This window comes from Dioscorea cayenensis, chromosome 6 (assembly GCF_009730915.1).
Source record: "Dioscorea cayenensis subsp. rotundata cultivar TDr96_F1 chromosome 6, TDr96_F1_v2_PseudoChromosome.rev07_lg8_w22 25.fasta, whole genome shotgun sequence".
In the NCBI taxonomy this organism is placed as follows: domain Eukaryota; kingdom Viridiplantae; phylum Streptophyta; class Magnoliopsida; order Dioscoreales; family Dioscoreaceae; genus Dioscorea; species Dioscorea cayenensis.
This window is the reverse complement of record NC_052476.1, coordinates 13,408,026-13,429,556: the sequence shown is the minus strand read 5'-3', so window position 1 is coordinate 13,429,556 and position 21,531 is coordinate 13,408,026. Positions and strand designations below refer to the sequence as shown.

The 21,531-nt window shown below is 38.3% G+C and overlaps 2 non-coding genes across 2 annotated transcripts; both read right to left on the bottom strand.

Moving 5' to 3' along the window:
• Positions 1 to 309: 309 nt before the first annotated feature.
• Positions 310 to 416, bottom strand: LOC120264185. Its single transcript, XR_005537356.1, has one exon. It is a non-coding gene; the product is annotated as a small nucleolar RNA R71 (small nucleolar RNA).
• Positions 417 to 20,490: 20,074 nt separating this feature from the next.
• On the bottom strand, positions 20,491 to 20,597 carry LOC120264082. The gene has a single exon (XR_005537261.1). It is a non-coding gene; the product is annotated as a small nucleolar RNA R71 (small nucleolar RNA).
• Positions 20,598 to 21,531: the final 934 nt, after the last annotated feature.

Below are 21,531 nucleotides of genomic sequence, written 5' to 3'. Positions count from 1 at the left end.
TGACCCCCAATTACTGCTCAGAATTTTGAGCTAAAGCCGGCATTCATCCACATGTTGCAGCAATCCGCACAGTTCAATGGTTTGGCCGAGGAGGATCCAATTAGTCACATAGAGAACTTTCTCGAGGTGTGTGATATGCTCAAGATAAACGGGGTGATGGATGATGCTATCAAGTTGAGAGCCTTCCCATTTTCCCTAAAAGGGAGAGCAAAGTAGTGGCTACACTCATTACCTAGAGCCTCGATTACTACATACAAGGAGATGGCAGAAGCTTTTCTAGCCCGTTATTTCCCTCCTGGAAAATCTGCAAATCTTAGGAATGAGATCTCATCCTTTGTACAGTCAGAATTGGAGTCTCTATTCGAGACATGGGAAAGGTTCAAGGAGCTCCTGAGAAAGTGCCCACAACACGAATTCACGGAGTGGATGATTGTTCGAACTTTTTACAACGGGTTGAATCCGAGTACAAGATAACTCTTGGATGCGGCAGCAAGAGGTACCTTAGGTAGCAAGACCCCCATCAACTTATTAAAGAAATGGGTTTAAACAGCTACCAATGGAATGCCAGGGAGAAGAAAAAGGTAGCCGGTCTTTATAAGATAGATGCAGTAATTTCATTGGCGACACAAGTGGAAAAGTTTGAGTAAGAAGTTAGATCTTCTAACTTCAAACAGAGTGGCGGCTGTGAGTACTTGCACCGGGTGTGGTGGAGGACATGCTCCCTCCAATTTCCTGATCTCTATTGGTGATGCATCTTCGGTTGAGAACGTCGATTTTGTAGGTAATGGCATGAGGACTCAAGGAAACCCATATAGCAATACCTACAATCCTGGTTGGAAGAATCATCCAAATTTCTCGTGGAGCAACCAAGGTCCACAAAAGGCCATGGGGCCACTTGGTTTCCAACAACAAGCCCCGAACGTGGAAAACAGAGTTTTAGGTTTGGAAACCCGAATGAATGATTCGGAGAAGGCCTTGATTAGATTTGTGCATTCTTCAAATACAAGGTCTGAATCAGTTGAGGCTACACTTTGCAATCACACCGCCTCTTTGTATAACCTTGAAACTCAGGTGGGGCAGATTTGGAAGTCTCTCTCGAAAATGCCACATGGAAGCTTGCTGAGCAATACCGAGAAATGTCTGGGTACCCCATATCTCTATCGACTACCTCCTTATCCCTATTGCACTTCTTTTCTTTTCTTTACTTTTATTTGCATTGATATTGTTCACACAACTCCTCAATCATTTTCACTATAGTTAAATAGAAATTCTTCTGTTTCCAAGCACTATTCCCTGTGGATATGACTACCCACTCACCAGGGTATTTTAGCCAATTTACTAGTTGGAAGGGCACAAAGACAATCACATCCTCATGTTTCTTCTCTTTGTGAAGATTGCAACACTTTTCAAGGATGCGTTGATAAAGAAAAGTCTTATAGCCTACCACATGGACGTGTGCCCGGCCATGTGGACTCAAGAGAAGAGTGTTTGAACCGCATTTGCGAAGAGACTGGAAAATCCTACAGGTCATGCGGGCGCATGGAAAATCCACATGGACGCATGAAGGCATGTGATAGACGTAGTTTGTGCTTATAAATAGCCATCTTGCCCTATTCTTTGACATCTTTTTGTGTGACTCTTGAGGGGTGAGATGGCTAGGGTTTGGAGATGAGGTCTTTGGCGAGATTGGAGGCCGTTCTTCACCAACTTTGGTCGATCTTTCATCCATCATTGTAATGAGGGGGCCTTCGGTAACCTAGCTCTGGAGAAGGATTCTTTAAGACGTTGAGCGAGCCATCAAGGCCATCATCACGAATCAAGTTGGTTTTTCTCTATGGTTTACATTGCTATTCATTGTATTAATCTTTGTTTTGTAACTTGCTCCATGGAGGGCTAACCCTAGTAGGTATTTGGGCATGTGAACCCTAGGATCTGTTTTTTTGTATTGATGTGATTTTTGTTTTTAATTAAATCCGAGTTGATTTGAGTTTTAATCTTGTGTTCCCATGGCTTGCATGTTTTATTGATCCTTGTGGTTGATTGTATATGCATAATTTGTTACTTTGATGAGAGAGAGATCTCCATTAGATTTAGAACTCCAAGGTTAAAGAGGGTTGACAGAGTGAGTCATGAGATAGTGGAGTGTCCCTTTCCCTTCCGATGAGTGTTTCCTATCTCCATATTTCCCAGACTCTATGCAACCATATTTGGTGTGAGGCGTGAAATTGAGAGATTTCTCCGCTGGGACCTTGTAGGGGGTTAGGGATTCTTTGTCTAGAAATAGGGTTAGATCTATATTTAGGAATCGCTTTCACTCTTAGGTATCCCTAGAGCTTATTGCGGTCATATGGGGTTTGAGGTGTTGAGATTGAGTGATTTCTCCACCGGGACCTTGTAGGGGACTAGTATCGGTGGCTTGGAGGCAAAGGCCCATTGTTCTTGGATTACCTCAACTCATTAAACTCATTTTAGAAGCATTTAGCAAGTCTCGAGCTTCAGTTTTAGATCCTAGGGGAGCATTGCCTGGATACCTCATCTTTATTGATTTAGATCTCCCTCTATATTACCCTTGTATATTCATCTCTAGTATTCATTTCTTTGCACATTAGATCATCACATTATCCCATTTATCATTAGGCTATATAGCAGAGAAGCAATTAGTACTAGTAAACCTATTCCTTGTGGATTCTAGTACCCAACTCACATGGTATTTTATTACTTCGACACTCGTGCACTTGCGGTACACACACTTAATTCTGTCATGTCAGCTCCAAACTTCAAATTAACTCTAATTATTCAACTATAAACATGAATTACACCCCAAACCATGCCACATATATCAAGCCCCATCCCACAGGTCCCACACATGACATACCCCATGACAACCCATCTGAGGCCAAACACCTGCCTTAATCCTAGATCGATGCAAGGCTAACCTGTTCCTTGAACAAAACTACTATAACAACAAAGAATAACTCAATAATGAACATATATAATAACCTCATTATAGAAGATCATCAATTTAACACAAGGTATGAATTATAAGTAAACCTTATAAGAATAACATAACAACAACAACAATGACAGAAACCCCATCAGAACATTATGAAGTCAAGCAAACATTTACACTTACATCCCAAAAATACAAAGTTATAACTTGAAATATATATAATCATCAATTCATCCCAAAATATGTGTATGGTTTCTCAGTCAACACTGGACAATAGCGTTATACATGAATAATCAAGAGGGAGAATCATATAAGTTGGTCGACATCGTAAACTCAGGGATCCCACAGCCTACATGCCAAGTATAGGAATATATATGCACAAACTAAAAGAAATAAATACACTGCAATAGATTCTTGCCAAGTACTTCCATCTGCATCGCTTCACTGAACTAACAACTGGGGAGAATAAAAAGAGGCTGAGTAACTTGGTTACTTAGTGAGGGGAATCACATGGAACTATAAAACTATAAAATCATATATGTAAAAAATAAATATAATCAATTTAACAATAAACAATTTTAAGAGTTTACCAACACTCAAAATAAAGAAATCAACAACCATAGAGTAGCACAAAAATTCACAAAGAACAAAGTATAAAAATAAAATTATTTTATAATAACAATTGATCAAAACCAAACTCTAACTTAAATAGGAATTATTTTCCAACCAACTAAAGAAATAAAGGTCTGCAGAAAGTGAATAGCTAAACAAAAATAATTTTCTTTCTACAATTTCAAACCCAAGTATTTGCATAACACAAGGTTTTAATAGTTGTAACATGTTAAATGATTCATTAGTGTAGCCATAACCAAGACAGTATAACTAACAAGTGTGAAACAAGAATTCAAGTTTGCATAATTATTAATATACACTATTAATAACTAGTTTAAAACAGAAACAATTTAAAACCAACTATAATTGCAAAAGCATCCATTGCTTTCAATAAATCAATAAAATAAGTATTTACAAAATCTCAATCGATGACCAGATCTTAGTAAATAGCCTCTAAAATGTTAGATTATCAAGTGAGGTACTAAATAAGGAACTATAGCTCATACATGAACAAATAGAAAATCCAAAACTAGAATGTGCTTTAAAATTCAACAATGATAAAATATTGTAGAAATCAAGTACAAAACAATGGATGTGAGCTTTTCACCTAGAAATGCAAGTCAACAACCATTTCATTCATCAAGCAACCCAAAACAAGTTTAAAATTTGAGAATAATACATTTTCTTTCAATTACTTAACAATTCAAAATGTTTAGAATATAAATAAGTAAATGAATAAGTCAAAAGTCGATAGTATCACAAATAGCCTCAAAAACCCAGCGTTAATAACCATGACCTCAGTTATGTCAGGAGCCACCAAAATGCACATATCTTAGCGTTGGCCGCTAGGAAGTTTCTGTGATGACTCCGAATAAGCCAACTATATCCAAGTCAGGCTCTATGCTCCCACCTAAAATGGCATATCTGGTTTGACAGTTTTCCAAGCCACCTCTAAATAGGTCGGCCCGTGGAAACCATCCACTTCTTATTGCAGTAAGTACTGAAGCTCCGCTCCCATGTTATCATCAAAATATTTAAAAAACAATCCAGCCCACAACCACAGAATATACATCAACACAATAGCAAGATTCTCATCGAAAGATCACCAGTGTTCACAATTGCAATTCTCATTCCATGAGTGAATAACTTGATTATAACATCTTCAATGAAGCCATCTTTATCAAGAACATCTTACAAGAATATTCTTTGAAAACATACTTCAAATATAGCATCAATTTCATCAAATTATCACAAGCTTTATCATATAAAATTTTCACTCCAAGAGTGAGTAAGCTATCCAAAACTTCACATTTGGACATCTTTCCAACAAATAAGCATCATTTGCAAAATAATCCTTGAGTATACTTTTCAAGAATAACTTCAACAATAACACAAAATGTGTTGCAGAAATGGTTTGCATAAACTCATTTAATATCATAACAAGAATTCCAAGTTTCATGAAAACATACATTTTTAAAATATTTCAATAATAAATTTTTTAAACACAAATACACCATTCTTCAAAGTATCATTGAATAAACTCAGTCATGATCCCAAATATTGTTTTCAAATACCAAAGAAAACAATTTGACAAACTTTAGAAATGTTGACATATCATTTAAAGGAATTGTAAAATCATTTTCATCTCAAATTCACAACCTTTCACATAAACCATCCTCACTCCAAGAGTGAGTAATTCGCACATATTAAATCAAATAAACATTATGCTAATCATGAAACAAATCTTTTCATATAGGAAGACACCAATTTCAATAGTTCCTTGTAGATGCATTTCAAAAACTAAGTTTTTTAAACACAAATAACATCATAGAAAATATTCTAAATATGTCATTTAAAAAATCAACCATAATTTTAGAGGACTGAACCAATTGATCATACGCCTCCTTTTTTATCAAGAAAACATTGTGTAAGAGAAACCTTTGAAAGTATAATATAAGTATAACATCAGCACAATGAAATTCAACTTATTTTCACAACTCATTTAGTCATCATAACCAAGACGCCCAGTTTTCTTGAAAATACACACTTCAAAACATATGACCCAAACATATAGTTTCCAATCACAAGTAACATATACTTTTTAAATATTCTTGAAATAAGTTAAATAATAAATCATCATAGTTTCTAAATGCCTTAAAAAATATTTCCAAGAGTATTAGCAACAATAAATTATCATTTAAGGCCAAGGCAACTTAAACATTTTAAAACATGCATGATTTATAGTTCATAATTTAATAAATCCCACTCACAAACTTAGCGAGCTAAAAACCTCCGGTGCTACTTCTCCACCGGCTCTTTTCCTTACTTCATGTTTCTCCTCCTAGAAGCAATTAAACAAACCAAATAAATAACTGCACAACATCAACAACTAGATTAATTGAAATGAAGGAAAATGATCAAAATGGGGAAATGGCTGCTTCTAGGGTTTTCTGAACACTCTAGCTAAAAGATCTAACAATAATAGTTCTTTCACAACCCTTAAAACCTACAAGGAAAGCAATAAATACCAAATTAGGTTCGGTATTACAGTAACCCCAAAATCAAAGGAAGAAGAAAGTTCAAGGGTTTCTCGATACCAAGATCATACAAATCAACACCATTACTCCTCTCAAGTTTTACCATCGAAGAGGAAGAAAAGGGGAAATAATCAAGCTTCCACTTGAATCCACAACCAAAACCTACCTATACTCATCCAAAGAACAAGGAAGAAGAAGCAAGGAAAAGGGCTTACATTGAGTCAAGGGATGCTCACTCCTTAGGATGCAAGAACGAGCCCACAAATCCCACCAAAATTACCCATTAAGCCTTAAGAATGGCGGAGGAAGAGAGGAGAAGTGAATGGGAAGGTTTTGAGGGAAGATAGGTGAAGAAACAAGCTTAAATGGGGCTTTAAAGAGACGAACGCATGATATTCCAGGGGGAACACGGTCTGAATATGACAGTGTACTTCCTACTGATTTTCTCAGGAGATTTTGGCATCAGGCGCCGCACGGGCGTGTCCGAGTTGGCATGACAATGTAGTAAAACTACTGTAGCAAAACACTATTTTCACCGATCTACAGAAAGGACACTGTCTGAGTGCTCCTGACACGAGCTTCTCAGAGTTGGAATTTGAAATTTCAATGATCGGATTCTCTTAAGAAAATCAGCGAGCCCGACACGGGTTGAGCACGACCATGTGCACCCTGAAAACCACTTTTTAACCCTAAACCAAAGACAATCAGAAAACCACCAAGATAACAAAGTAACAAGCAAAGGAAAATGGACCGAATTACCACAACATACATGAAAATCAATTTAAATCACCGAAAATTTTCCATGAAAAGTCCAACACCAACAAAAATTTATCAAGGCACACACTCATGAATTTTTTCTGCAAAATTTAAAATCTAAGCAAGAAAATAATTAAAAACTTGGGTTGCCTCCCATGAAGCGCTTGTTTTACGTCACTAAGCTTGATGTACCTCTTCCTTACCTTATCGAAGCTTGAAAATAGTGTGTTCCTCCCAACTAGAAGTTCCATAGCTACTTGCTTTAAACCAAAAAATCAACTTGTCGAAGTGGAGAATGTGTTGGAGAGTCCAACCATCTTACCTTTGGCCTATGATGTGTTCTCCGCAAGTGCACAGGTCGCACACAAGTAGTAAATTGTTACCCAATGAGGGGTAGGGCTGTCGAACCATAGAGACTGGACTTAAAGTACTAATTGATCTTCTAATCTCTAGCCTGTAAATAATTGTTTGTAACTATATCTTAAAAGAAGAAGGATAACAGGAAAGTACTGAAATTGAACTAGGTGAGAGACGTAGAGATAGAGCAGGTAAAATTATAGAATCTAATATTTTAACAACAAGAGAGCAATGCCCCGGGATGATTCCTATGAGCTATTATATGCTGACTGACCTTTAATGTCTACCAGGTACATTCTATGGTGACAACGCTGTTTTGCGTGTGTACCGCAAGTACACAGGTTTAACGAAGTAATAATAACCCAGTGAGTGGGTAGTTGAATCCACATGGAATGTGATTAGAAACACAAAGATTGCTATTTAACTATAACAAAAAATGAATTAATAGTGATGTGAATAAGAATCAATGCAAATAGAAATAAGAAAAGAAGAAGGAGGTCCAAATAAAAGATATGGAAGGCAATCGAAGATAAATGGAGTACCTAGACATTGCTCACCCTAGGACTACTATTTCAAGTGCAAGATAAATCATTAGGCTTCCTAACTAATGTTTAATGAGTCGTGGAGATCCTTAAACTCATAGTCCCAAAACTTAAGGTCAACCATTACTAACCCTACACTATGCCACGGTGGAGAAATCTCTCAGTCTCGACACCTCACACCATGCTAAGTTGTTCTAGGCTCTAGGGATTTCAAGTGATAAACCCTATTCCCTAAAATAGATCTAACCATTTTGTCTAGGCTAAAGACCCCGGGTCATAATTAAGCCCCATACACTAAGGATTACTTCAACGCTTTACTCTGTTGCTTGCGCAACTAAGCCCCACCGAAGTTCGTCTCTTAGCACTTCACTCTATTGCAACCGTAAAGAACTCTTAGAACGTGGAGGTAGGATAAATCACACAGGAGGGAAAAGGGGACATTTCGGTAACTCTCGACTCACCCTCTCAATCCTCTCTAATCTAGCATTGTCTAACCCTCATGGTGTGTGTCACTCATCCACAAGGATTACCAAAATGGACTCACAATACTAGTGTAACTGACAAGGACCCTTGCAAGTGCACGAGTTTGTTAAATTAATAATCCCAGATGAGTGGGGTATCGTATGCACAGGCAGTAGGGAATAAGAATACTCAAATTGCTACTTAACCAAGTGAAAATGAATAATGATTGTGTTGATAAGATGTAGTATAAACAAGAATAAAACAAACAAGAAAGAGAAGCACAAGTAAATGAGAGATAAGGCAATCGATATAAATGGGGTACTCAGATATTGTTCTGCCTAGGACAATCGTTTCAAGTGTAGAACAAACTATTGTACTTCCTATTTAATGCATTAATGAGTCATGGAAATCCTTCAATACACGGTCCCAAATCTAAGGTCAACCGTGACTTACTCTATACGATGTCCCGGTGGAGAAATCGAACAATCTTAACACCTTCCACTTATATAGAATTGCATGGAGTTCTAGGGATTCCAAGTGATAAACCCTCTTCCTAGATGTACACCTAACCCTTTGGTCCAAGCGAGAGGTCCTAGTCATAATTAAGCCCTAGGTGCTAAAATCACTTCAACGTTTCACTCCGTTGCTTTTGCAACTAAGCCCATGCGGAAGGTCATCTCTTAGCCCATTCACTCTACTATGATGGCAAAAAATTCAAGGAAATGGAGGTAGGATAAATCACGTCAAAGGGGAAACGGGACATTGTGCTACATCTCGACTCACCCTCTCAACCCTCTCCACTCTATCTTTGTCTAACTCTAATAGTGTGTCACTTCGCTGACAAGGGTTACTAAGGGTGAACTCTTAACCCTAGTGTCACTCTAAGGGAGCATTCAATCAATCAAACATTCAATATTGGAACTCAATTAAAACATTAATTAAGGAAAGCATAATAAAAGATTTAATGAAACAAATACATCTTAAGGTTCACAAATCCAAGTACCCACTAGGGGGTTTAGCTCTCCATAGAGCTAGTTACAATCAACAATGAAATCGAATGTAAAAACAAGTAATCCATAGAAAAACCCCCTCGGTAGTCATGTCGATGGTATTATGGAGTGACCTCGTCTCCTCCAAAGGTCTCCTTGTCCGGCCTAGGGTACACCTTGCCAGATCGGTGCCGACGAAAGCTCCTCCAATAACCTTCTTCTAAGTGGAGCGTGATGTCAAAGCCATAGAACCTCTCTAAACCCCTTGCCAATACCTCTCAAAACCCTAGCCGTCGTCCTCTTGAAAGTTGGGGAAAAGATGGAGAAAAGAATACCGAACTCGGGTTAAAAATCAGCTTTTAAAGGGCTGGAATCGGGCATCACATGCCCATGTGGATGCCCCTGTGGGTTTTTCGCACAGGCGTGAGGAATTTCCACTTGCCCATGTTAATTCTCTGAAATTCAGTTTCTCGGCCGACTGTCAACAATATCTTATACAGTAAATTGTTGCATTGTTTTGCTACAGTGCTCTGCTGCAATACCGGTCGGAAACACTCCCAAATCCATGTTTCATTGTGGTAACATAAACGGGCACACGTTTTTGTCATAGGCCATTTTGCTTCTTTAATAAATGGCCTCTTTGGTGAAACTCTTGCTATCAATGTACAAATCGGGATACTCGAATGTGACTGCCTTTGTGCCCCTGTAAATCATTGTGCTAGCTTGAATACAAGGAGGTTGGCACACATTCTCGTATCTTGAATCCCAACTTATGTCTTCGTGTTTGATTCTTCTCAATATTTCCTCCAAATGTGTGTGTTCACGATCTACATTGGCTTTTTTCTTTAACATTCGGCTTCATAACCCTATATGCATGAAAGTAACACAAATGCACAAGTATTAGCACTAAAACCTGATAAAAGTAATTCTCAACAGAAGGAAAGAATAATTCGTATTCTTATCAGACAAGCACATATCAGTAACTCTAAGGAAAATCAACTCAACAAGCATTCAAGACTAAAACTTAATTAAAGACATTAATTAAAGAAACATAATAGAAAGGTCAAAGAAACAATATCGTACTAGGGTTTACAAGCCCAAGTACCCACTAAAGGTTTAGCTCTCCATGGAGCAAAATACAATCAATAATGAAATTAAAAGTAAAAATATGCAATCCATGAATAAAACCCCTATGGTATTCATGTTGATGGCCTTGTAGAGTGGCCCCATCTTCTCCAAATGGTTCCCTTGTCAAGCCTAGGGCACACCTCGCCAGATCGGTGTTGACGAAAACTTTCCCAATAACTCTCTTCCGAAGGAAACATAGTGTCATAGGATGTAAACCTCTCTAAAAGTCTAGCCAAAGCCTCTCAAAACCCTAGCGGCCGGTGCCTCAAAAGATGAGAAAAGATAGGCCAAAGGATGGAAAGAAGGATCCCTAAATCAGGCTGAAATCGAGACTTAAATAGGGTTGGAATCGGGCATCCACACTGGCATGTGGAATTTCCATATGCCTGTGTGAATCCCCAGGAAAATGATTTTCTACGGCCTGTGAATAGTAACTTCTACTGTAAATTACTACAGTGATTTGCTTTGGCTTTTTTCTTCCATACTTGTCTCCACAACCGTACATGCACAAAAGAACACAAATACACATGTATTAGCGATAAAAACTAAGAAAAGTAATGCTCATCATAAGAAAAAGAATACTTCGTATTACTAATACATAAGCACTTATCATATGGTTCTTGCGTGTGCTTAAAAGCAATGTTGCATCTATGGTTCTTAAATACACCAAGGTCTGCTAGGGTAATTGTTCATCTCAAACACATCAAGTTTTGCAATCACAATAAGCAATCACAACTATGGTCATCCATACACCAAGTTTTACTAAAGCATCTGTGAACATCAAACACATCAAGTTATGCAAACACATCATTAAACACAAGAAACCAAAAGAACTCTGTAGATCATTAGAAGAAAGCATTCAAAACATACAAAGCATCAAAGTTCAACAACCTGGGGCACCATGGACGGTTAGCCCCTAAGGGATGGATACAACATGGAGAAAATAACTACAAATCTAGAGAAAGAAGATAAGACTCCCTTCTCTTCAAGATCACCTCTAATGTTGAGTGATAAGTGCTTGTGTGATAAGAATTTGAAGTATTCTTTCCTTATTATGAGCATTACTTTTATTAGGTTTTAGCGCTAATATGTGTGCATTTATGTTACTTTCTTGCATATAGGGTTGTGAAGCTGAATGTTAAAGAAAGAAGCCAATGTAGGTTGTGAATGCACTATTTGGAGGTGTGGGCCCCACACATTTTTTTTTAATTTATTTCATATTTATTTATTGTTTTGTTAAGTGTCTTATTGTTGATATAATTGGTTTAATTTTTATAAGAAAAACGGGATCACCGGTATTTTGTGTGGACAATGATTTTGCACTCAACATATTTTGTTATAGAAATTCGTAGTCCCCAATTAACTGTGCAATAACCCTGTCACTTGGGGGTTAAACACTAACCGTGTCGACACGTACTTCTGACATAGAACCTATAGTTTCGCACCGTTCCGTCGGTGAAGAATAACGGCTTCTGATATTCTGGCTCGGGTCACCGAGGATAAACCTATGAGTTCTGAAATCCGACTCGGGTCACCGAGTTTAAATAAATGAGTTATGATATTTTGTTTTGGTATTAGTTGTTTGGGGGACATATATGCTTGTTATTTTGGTAAAGTAAATCTGTTATGATTTATTTCCTATTTCTAAATTTCACTTTGTTATTTTTTCCGCTTTGTTACATTTTGTATGTTTTTTTGAAATTATTGAACATTTTTGTGATCCCGATATTTTTAGTGGTTTCTTACTGGGCTCTCAAGCTCATAATCCTGTTGTTAATTTTTTTTTCGAGGTTTTGAGGCCTTGTATGCCTACTTGGTTTCGGCTTTGTAGGTGTGCGGCCGTTTGTCAGCGCACTGGGCCTGGTGAGCCGGGTTCGGGGCGTGACAGGAGGAAATCTTGAGAAGGTTCAAACGCGAAGTCATAAGTCAGGTTCAAGATGTAAGAATGTGTGCTAACTTCCTTCTATTCAAGTTAGCACAATGATTTAAAGGGGCACAAAGGTAGTCACATTCGAGTATCCCAGCTTGTACATTGATAGAAAGATCTTCACCAACGAAACAATTTATTGAAGAAGCAAGGTGATCTACGATATAAATGTGTGTCGTTTACGTTACCTCGATGAAAACATGGATTCGAGAGTGTTTTGGGTCGCTACTGTAGCAGGTTCTGTTCACAGGTGCCCGAAAAAGTGAAGTTCAGAGAATCCACACGGGCGTGCGGACATTATCCACGCCCATGTAGAATTTCCACAGGCCCATGTGAAGAATCCACACGGGCGTTTGGATGACCGATTCTAGCCCTATTTAAGGCGGATTTCAGCCCCGATTTGAGGATTCTTTTCTCTATCTTTTCCCTAACTTGAGAGAGGGCGGCGGCTAGGGTTTTGAGAGGTATTAGTAAGGGATTTGGAGAGGTTCTATGGCTTCGATATCGCGCTCCATTTGGAAGAAGGTTAGTGGGAGAGCTTTCATCGTCATCAATCCGGTGAGGTGTATCCTAGGCCGGACAAAGGGACCTTTGGAAGAGTAGAGGCTTCTCCACAAGACCATCATCACAACTATTGAGGGGGTTTTCTATGGATTACTTGCTTTTACATTTGATTTCATTGTTGATTGTAACTAGCTCCATGGAGAGCTAAACACCCTAGTCGGTACTTAGATTTGTGAACCCTAGGATGTATTTGTTTTATTAAATCTTTTATAATGCTTTCATTAATTGATGCTTTAATTGAGTTCCGATCTTGATTGATTGATTGAATGAATACTCTCTTAGAGTAAGAGTAGGGTTGAGAGTTCTTATTGGTAACCCTTGTGAGTAAGTGGCACACCATGAGAGTTAGACAAAGCTAGATTGGAGAAGGTTGAGAGGATGAGTTGAGAGGTAGCGGAGTGTCCCCTTTCCGCTATGGTGTGATTTATCCTACCTCCATTTCCTTGAGTTCTTTGCGGTCATAGTAGAGTAAATGGGCTAAGGGATGACCTTCCGCTGGGGCTTAGTTGCAGAGGTAACGGAGTGAAGCATTGAAGTGATTTTAGCACCTAGGGCTTAATTGTGACTGGGGACCTTCCACCTGGACCAAAGGGTTAGGTCTACATCTAGGAAGAGGATTATCATTTGGAATACCTAGAACTCATTCCAATTCTGTACGAGTGCAAAGTGTTGAGATTGTTTGATTTCTCCTCCGGGACATGTATAGAGCCAGGCATGGTTGACCTTAGATTTGGGACCATGTATTGAAGGATCTCCATGACTCATTAATGCATTAGTTAGGGAGCATAATTTTGCACTTGAATCGATCGTCCTAGGTGGAACATTATCCGAGTACCCCATTTATATCGATTGCCTTACCTCTCCTTTACTTGTGCTTCTGTTTTTTGTCTCTTTTATTTTTGTTTAAATTAGATCTTATTAACAAAACCATTATTCATCTTTCACTTAGTTAAGAAGCAATTTAAGATTTTTTATTCCCTACTCTCTGTGGATACGATACCCACTAACCTAGGATTTTATTACTCAACAAACCTGTGCACTTGCGGTACATATGCAAGGGGCGTTGTCAAGTTTTTAGTGTCATTTCCGAGGAGTAGACGTTTAGAGATACTTTGTACTTTGTTTCCTTAGCTATTCATTCATTAATTTTATTTCACATCTTCTTTTTCTAACATCGTTCTGATTTGTTTTGTTTCTTTTGGTGTAGCTCCAGGTTATAACCTGAGGAAATCCTTCGACATTGATTGAAGGAGATCCAGAACTTGAACATATACTTAGGGGCCATTCATTTCACAATAAGTGGGGGAAAAGTGGACCCACTTCCCCCACTTCCAATGTTCATTTCAACTGAAGTGGGGGAAGTGGTCACTTCCCCCACTTCAGTACTTCCCCCATTTTGCATTACAACCACTTCAGTGAAATTTCAACTAAAGTGGGGGAAGTGAGCCTCCTTTAAAATACTCACCTCCACCACTTCCATAACTCCCACGAATTGGATCTTGCCCTTGAACTCCCGAGACCTTCATCGCCATCGAAGCCCTCAAGAACATCATCATAGTCGCACGTCGAAGGCATCTGTCTTTTGCAAAAAAAGAAAAAACCATGACAAATCGCTTCTCACTGTCAGGCGTTGATGCCATTGCTATGCAAAAGCTTCTTCTTGCCGTTGTTGCATTTTTATCTCCATTACCTTGTGGTACTTATCCCTCTTTCCTTATCCTTTGTTCCATTCTCATTCATCTTTTAGGATTTGATTTGCTTTTACTCTTTGTTTGATTGATATGGACGGTGTATTCCTATTTGAGGTCATTGGAGTTACTGAATTTAGGGCTTTATCTTGATGTTTTAATTTCTGGTTTATGGAAAATTTTTGTTTTAGGGCTTGTTTATTTATTTTTGATTTATGTCTTTGAGTAATGAATCTAGAGTTTCTTCACACAGCCATCTTTTCTTTTGACAAATTTCAAACTATACCTTGTTTGTAAGACTGGATTTTACTTGTTTGAAAGTTTGTTGGTGTCTTATAATGTAACTCTTCAAAGATCCATTTTTTTCTGACAAATTTTAGCCTATAAATCCCTGTTTGTAAGACTGGATACTTGCTGGCAAAACTTTAAGAGATGATTTAAGGACATTGATTTAGTGTTGAGTTCTAGTAGTAGTATAGCTTTGAAAGTTTGTTGGTGTCTTATTAATGTAATTCCCTGGATGGTTGTCTGTATTTGATGGGTTTTGTTGACAACATTTGAATAAGTATCTTATTCATGTTATAAATTTTAACGAAGTTAATGAACATATAGATTCTTTATCTGATTCATGAGATTATTCTTTCTCATGTTGTATTTTAGATCAAATTTCACATAACCTTCCACTGTGAAGATATGCAATTCCTTCTTGTTTGCCTTTAAACAAGTTTTAAATTAATGACCATCCATGTTCTAGAACTTCAAGTTAATTATTATTTTTTTTGGGAATTGCAATTATATTCCAAATTTTAAGTTTTCTTCTTCAACAATAAACAGCCAATTGAGTGACAAGTTCATTACTCTTCTTTTCTGTTGTGGTTTCCATGCTATGCTCATTCATTGACTCTTGTCTTCAGAAAGATCCCAAAGCACGGCCAATAGTAGATGATGTCATTGTACATTCTTTGTTGATATCGGTATTTTTGTTGTTATAATGAATTGATTTTTTAATCTCGGGTTTATCCTCCTTGTGGTTGCATGTTGCCCATGTTGTGAGGATTTTATTTTAGGATGGAACCCACTTTAAGTATAGTTTTAATAGTGTTCAGTTCTTTCACAAGTTGTTGAAGGGGTTGTTCTTATGTATATTGTTGTCAGACTTGTCTGCATATTGGATGGCACAAATTGCATGGTGCATGGTCATGGTCATTTATGGGTTTAGCATCTTCAGGAGAGATCATAATTAAATAAATCTTGCTAGTAGCATCGTCTATGCTGTGATAATAATATAGCATAAGTTCTTACATTATTATTATGTTTACAAGCACTTCTGCTATATTATTATGTTTTACATAATACCCATGCCGAGTTATATGCATGTTTTACAAGCACTTCTGAAGCAGAGTTCTATGTAAGGTGTACATAATAAGAAGTGCTTGTAAAGCAACTTAAAATATCTTATATCTCTTAAAGATTATGGTGTACATAATAAGAAGTGCTTGAATGCAAGTGAAGATAATTATATAGGATTTCTTATGAAACATAACACTCTACATATAAAAAAGTAATATATATATATCATTTGGAGTTTACACCATACTAATCCCAGAGGTTATAACATAAGCAATTGTAACATCAGTGAGCATCACATATTGAGCCAATCCCGAGAGTTTGACTTTTACACTACCTAAAACAAAGAACTTGCATTATCAGGGACTGCTTAGGCAATGACTAGAACTCAAATGAATACATATATATATATATATGAATATATAGTTTGAAAAGGAGCAAATATATATATATATATAATTGTACAATGGCCCATGCTAAGGACAATACCCCAGAACCAATTACACTAGTGATTATATGTTAAGTTGTTGTCAACAATGTTCCTAAAATAATAATAATAATAATAATAATAATAATAATAATAATAATAATAATAAGAAGAAGAAGAAGAAGAAGAAGAAGAAGAAGAAGAAGAAGAAGAACAGTGCATTTTAGATCATGTGAAAAATTTGAACTTTTCACTCAAGTTAATTCAATAACTGAGAACATGTCACTATATTTTGTTTTCATTCTCCTTTTAATTACATGGTTTCTAATGACATGTATTCTAATTAATGGCTTTATTTTCAAGTGTATGGATGCATAATGCTTGTTTCATTTATTTTTGTTCATTTTGAATGAAGTGCTCAACTGAAATTAATATACAATTGAAAATTTCTATTCCAATCATGTATAGGTCTCTAATGTCTAATAACAATTTAGACAATCATTTGCGCTGAAACACCAGTATATGTGACCATTGCAGTGATTTTACATATTTTGGCTAATCGACGACAATGCCAAATATTAGCTCGAGAGCCCTCAACGATTAGGAATATTCATCGGAAGGCGCACATGACTCGAATATTAGATGGAGGAGTACATAATTGTGTCTAATACATACGGATGATGAAGGACACTTTTCTCAGACTCTGCACTATATTAAGAGAACGTGGTCATCTGAGGGATACCATTAACATTGATGTAGAGGAACAAGTGGCTTTATTCCTACATATAGTCGGCCACCATACAAAAAATAGGGCATTAAAAATTGATTTTATTAGATCAGGTGCAACAGTTAGCAAGTATTTTAATGATGTGCTCAAAGCTATTTGCAATATCATGGATTTATTTCTCAAACAACCAACCGGATCACTACATCCTGATATAGAATACAATCCAAATTATTATCCCTTTTTTAAGCTATGACGCATTTACTGATATTTTCATTACCGGTGCCCATATATTCAAAGGGCAAACTAATTTTTTTTTTGGTTGACAGGATTGTATTGGGTTTGTTGATGGGACTCATTTAGATGCAAGGGTCAGTACAGATCTAAGTAGTAAATTTTGGGGACGAAAAGACATTACACAAAATGTACTTGTTGCGTGTGATTTCGACTTAAAGCTTACGTATGTTTTCGCTGGTTGGGAAGGTTCAGCAAATGACTATCTAGTCCTAAAGGATGCGTTGTCAAGACCACCTCCTTATTGCCTTCATATTCCTGAAGGTTTAGTAGCATAATGGCATATTAAATTTTTCATTAATGATACAAATTTTTTTAAAAATAATGTCAGGAACTCATATCTACTTTATTTCGGGGAAATACTACCTTGTTGATGCTGGTTACACAACAACTCTTGGATTTATATCTCCTTATAGAAAAGTTAGGTACCATCTACGAGAACAAGTAGGCCATAGGCCACAAAATGTGAAAGAGTTATTTAATTTTTGTCATTCACAATTAAGATCACGAGTTGAGAGAGCATTTGGAATTTTAAAAAATCGGTTCCGGATTTTAGATTCAAGACCATTTTATCCTTTTACAACACAAGTTGACCTAGTTCTTGCATGTTGCATATTGCACAATTTCGTATGCGAAATAGACCCAGATGATATAATATCATAGGAAGGGTGTGTCTAATGATAAGTGTTTGTGCGATATGAATGCGAAGCGTTCATTCCTTATGTTGAGCATTACTTTTCTCAGGTTTTTACACTAATATGTGTGTTTTTTATGTTACTTTCATGCAGGTAGGGTTGTGAGGCCAAGTATGAAGCAAAGAAGCCAATGTGGATTACAATGCACCGATTTTGGAGGAAATCTTGCTAAGGTTCAAACGCGAAGACATAGGTCGATGTGAGATGCTAGAGTGTGTGCCAACCTCCTCGTATTCGAGTTTGGCACATCCATTTAGAGGGGCACAAAGGCAGTCACACTCGAGCATTCCGACTTATGCACATAGAACAAGAGCTCCACCAACGTACCTATCATTCAAGAAGCAAGTGATCCACGACGAGAACGTGTGCCCGTTTGCGTTACTCCGATGAAAGTATGGATTCGGGAAGCTATTCAGGCAGGGCACTTCAGCAACACTTTAGCAAGCACTGTTCACAGCTGCCCGAGAAAACAGGACTTCAGAGGATCCACACGGGGATGTGGAAATTATCCACGCCCGTGTGGAAATTCTGCACGGGCGCGTGAAGCATCCACGCCCGTGTAGTCGCCCGATTCCAGCCCTATTTAAAGCCGAATCAGTCCCGATTTTAGTATTCTTTTCTCCATCTTTTCCCCAACTTGAGAGAGGGCTTCGCCTAGGGTTTTGAGGGGTATTGGCCAAGGTTTTGGAGAGTTTCTATGGATCCGACATCGTCATTCCTTAGGAAGAAGGTTGGTATGGGAGCTTCCATCGACGCATGTCCTATACCGGACGAGGGAATCCTTGGACGACGAGTAGATGACTTTCCACACGACCATCGACACAACTATCGAGGCGGTTTCTTTATAGATTCATTGCTTTTACATTCTATTTCTTTGATTGTACTTAGCGCCATGGAGAGCTAAACCCCTAGTGGGTACTTGGGTATTGTGAACCCTAGGATGTATTTGTTTCATTGAATCTCTTTACTTTGCTTTCAATTAATTGATGTTTATTGTGAGTTCCAACCTTGAATGCTTGATTGTATGAACATTTCCCCTAAAGTGACACTAGGGTTGAGAATTCTCGTTGGTAACCTTGTGAGTGAGTGACACACCACGAGCATTAGACACAGCTAGGTTGGAGAGGGTTGAGAGGGTGAGTCGAGAGGTACAAGAGCGTCCCCTTTCCCCTCCGACGTGATAGATTCTATCTCCGTTCCTCGAGTTCTTTGCGGCCATAATAGAGTGAATGGTCTAAGGGATGAACTTCCGCCGGGGCTTAGTTGTGCGTGCAACGGAGTGAAGCGTTAAGGTGATCTTAGTATCTAGGGCTCAATTATGGTTAGGGACCTTCTACCTGGACCAAAGGGTTAGGTCTATAATTAGGAAGAGATTTATCAATTGGAATCCCTAGAGCTCATTGAAACTCTATGCGAGTGCGAGGTGTTGGGATTGTTCGATTTCTCCTCCGGGACATGTATAGAGTTAGGCATAGTTGACCTTAGATTTGGGACTATGTAATTAAGGATTTCCACGACTCACCACTACATTAATTAGGAAGTATAATAGAGGGTTCTTGCATTTGAAACAATTATCCTAGGCGGAGCATTATCCGAGTACCCCATCTTTATCGATTGTCTTACCCCCTTTCTTTACTTTGTTCTCTTACTTGTTGCTTTTATTATTGAGAATGGAATCATTATCACACTCATCATCATTGATCTTTCACATAGTTAAGAATCGAATTAAGTATTTTTATTCCCTACTTCTTGTGGATTCGATACCCGCTCACCCGGGATTATTACTTTGACAAACCTGTGCACTTGCGGGATATAAGCAAGGGTACCTTGTCAAGTATTTGGCACTGTTGCCGGGGAATAGGCATTTAGAGATACTTTGCACTTTGTTTTCTTAGCTATTTACCATTCATTCTATTTCATATCTTCTTATTCTATCATCATTCTAATTTTTTTTTCTTTCTTTTTGGGTGTAGCTCCAGGTTATGACCCGAGGGAATCCCTCAATATTGATTGAAGGGGATCCTGAGCTTGAACGTACACTTAGAAGAAAAGGGAAAGAGCCTGTGCAAGAACAGTCTAATCCAACTGATTTGGAAGCAGAAGAATCTGAAAACATGGGAGAACAGAATGAGCAACAGGAAACATTATCTGATTATGCCAGACCTTCCCATTTTGCAGCAATCCGCCGATTATAGCTAAAGCCGCACAATTCAATGGTTTGGCATTCATCCACATGTTGCAGCAATCCGCACAATTCAATGGTTTGGCCGATGAGGATCCAAACAGTCACATATAGAGCTTTCTCGAGGTGTGCGATATGCTGAAGATAAATGGGGTGACGGATGATGCCATCAAATTGAGAGCCTTCCCATTTTCCCTAAAAGGAAGAGCGAAGCAGTGGCTACACTCATTACCTAAAGCATCAATTACCACGTGGGAGGACATGGTGGAAGCTTTTCTATCTCGTTATTTCCCTCCCGGAAAATCAGCAAAACTTAGGAACGAGATTTCATCCTTTGTTTAGTTGGAATTGGAGTCTCTAGTCGAGACATGGGAAAGGTTCAAGGAGCTCCTCAGGAAGTGCCCGCAACACGGATTCCCGAAGTTGATAATTGTTCAAACCTTTTACAATGGTTTGAACCCGAGTACAAGGCAACTCTTGGATGTGATAGCAAGAGGTACTTAGGTAGCAAGACCCCCGATGAGGCCCGCCAGTTGATTGAAGAAATGGGGTTAAACATCTATCAATGGAATGCTAAGGAGAAGAAAAAGGTGGCCGGTCTCCATGAGATAGATGCGGTAACTTCATTGGCGGCCCAAGTGGAAAATTTGAGTAAGAAGTCAGACCTTCTAACTTCAAATAGAGTGGCGGCTGTGACTAATTGCACCAAGTACGGTGGAGGACATGCTCCCTCCGATTGCCCGATCTCTATTGGTGATATTTTTTCGGTGGAGAATATTGATTTTGTAGGTAATGGCATGATACCTCAAGGAAACCCATATGGCAATACCTACAATCTGGGTTGGAAGAATCATCCCAATTTCTCATGGAGTAATCAAGGTCCACAAAAGGCCATGGGGCCACCGGGTTTCCAACGACAACAAGCCCCTCAGGTGGAAAACAGAGTTTCAGGTTTGGAAACCCGAATGACTGACCTAGAGAAGCACTTGGCTAGATTTGTGCAATCTCCAAATACTAGGTTTGAATCAGTTGAGGCTACACTTCGCAACCACACCGCCTCTTTGCATAACCTTGAAAATCAAGTGGGTCAAATTGCAAAGTCACTATCTGAAAGGCCACATGGAAGCTTACCAAGCAATACAGAGACCAATCCTAGAGAGCACGTGAAGGCGATCACTTCGAGAAGTGGTCCTGAGGTTGAAGGTAGGCTTACGAGTGAGATGCCAAAAGAACACGCACCCGAGGTTATAGAGGTGGAAGAGGGGACGAGCAAAGAGAAAGAGGTGGTACCCCCACCTTTCAAGCCAAGAATCCCTTATCCCTCTAGATTGAAAAATGACTAAGGGGATG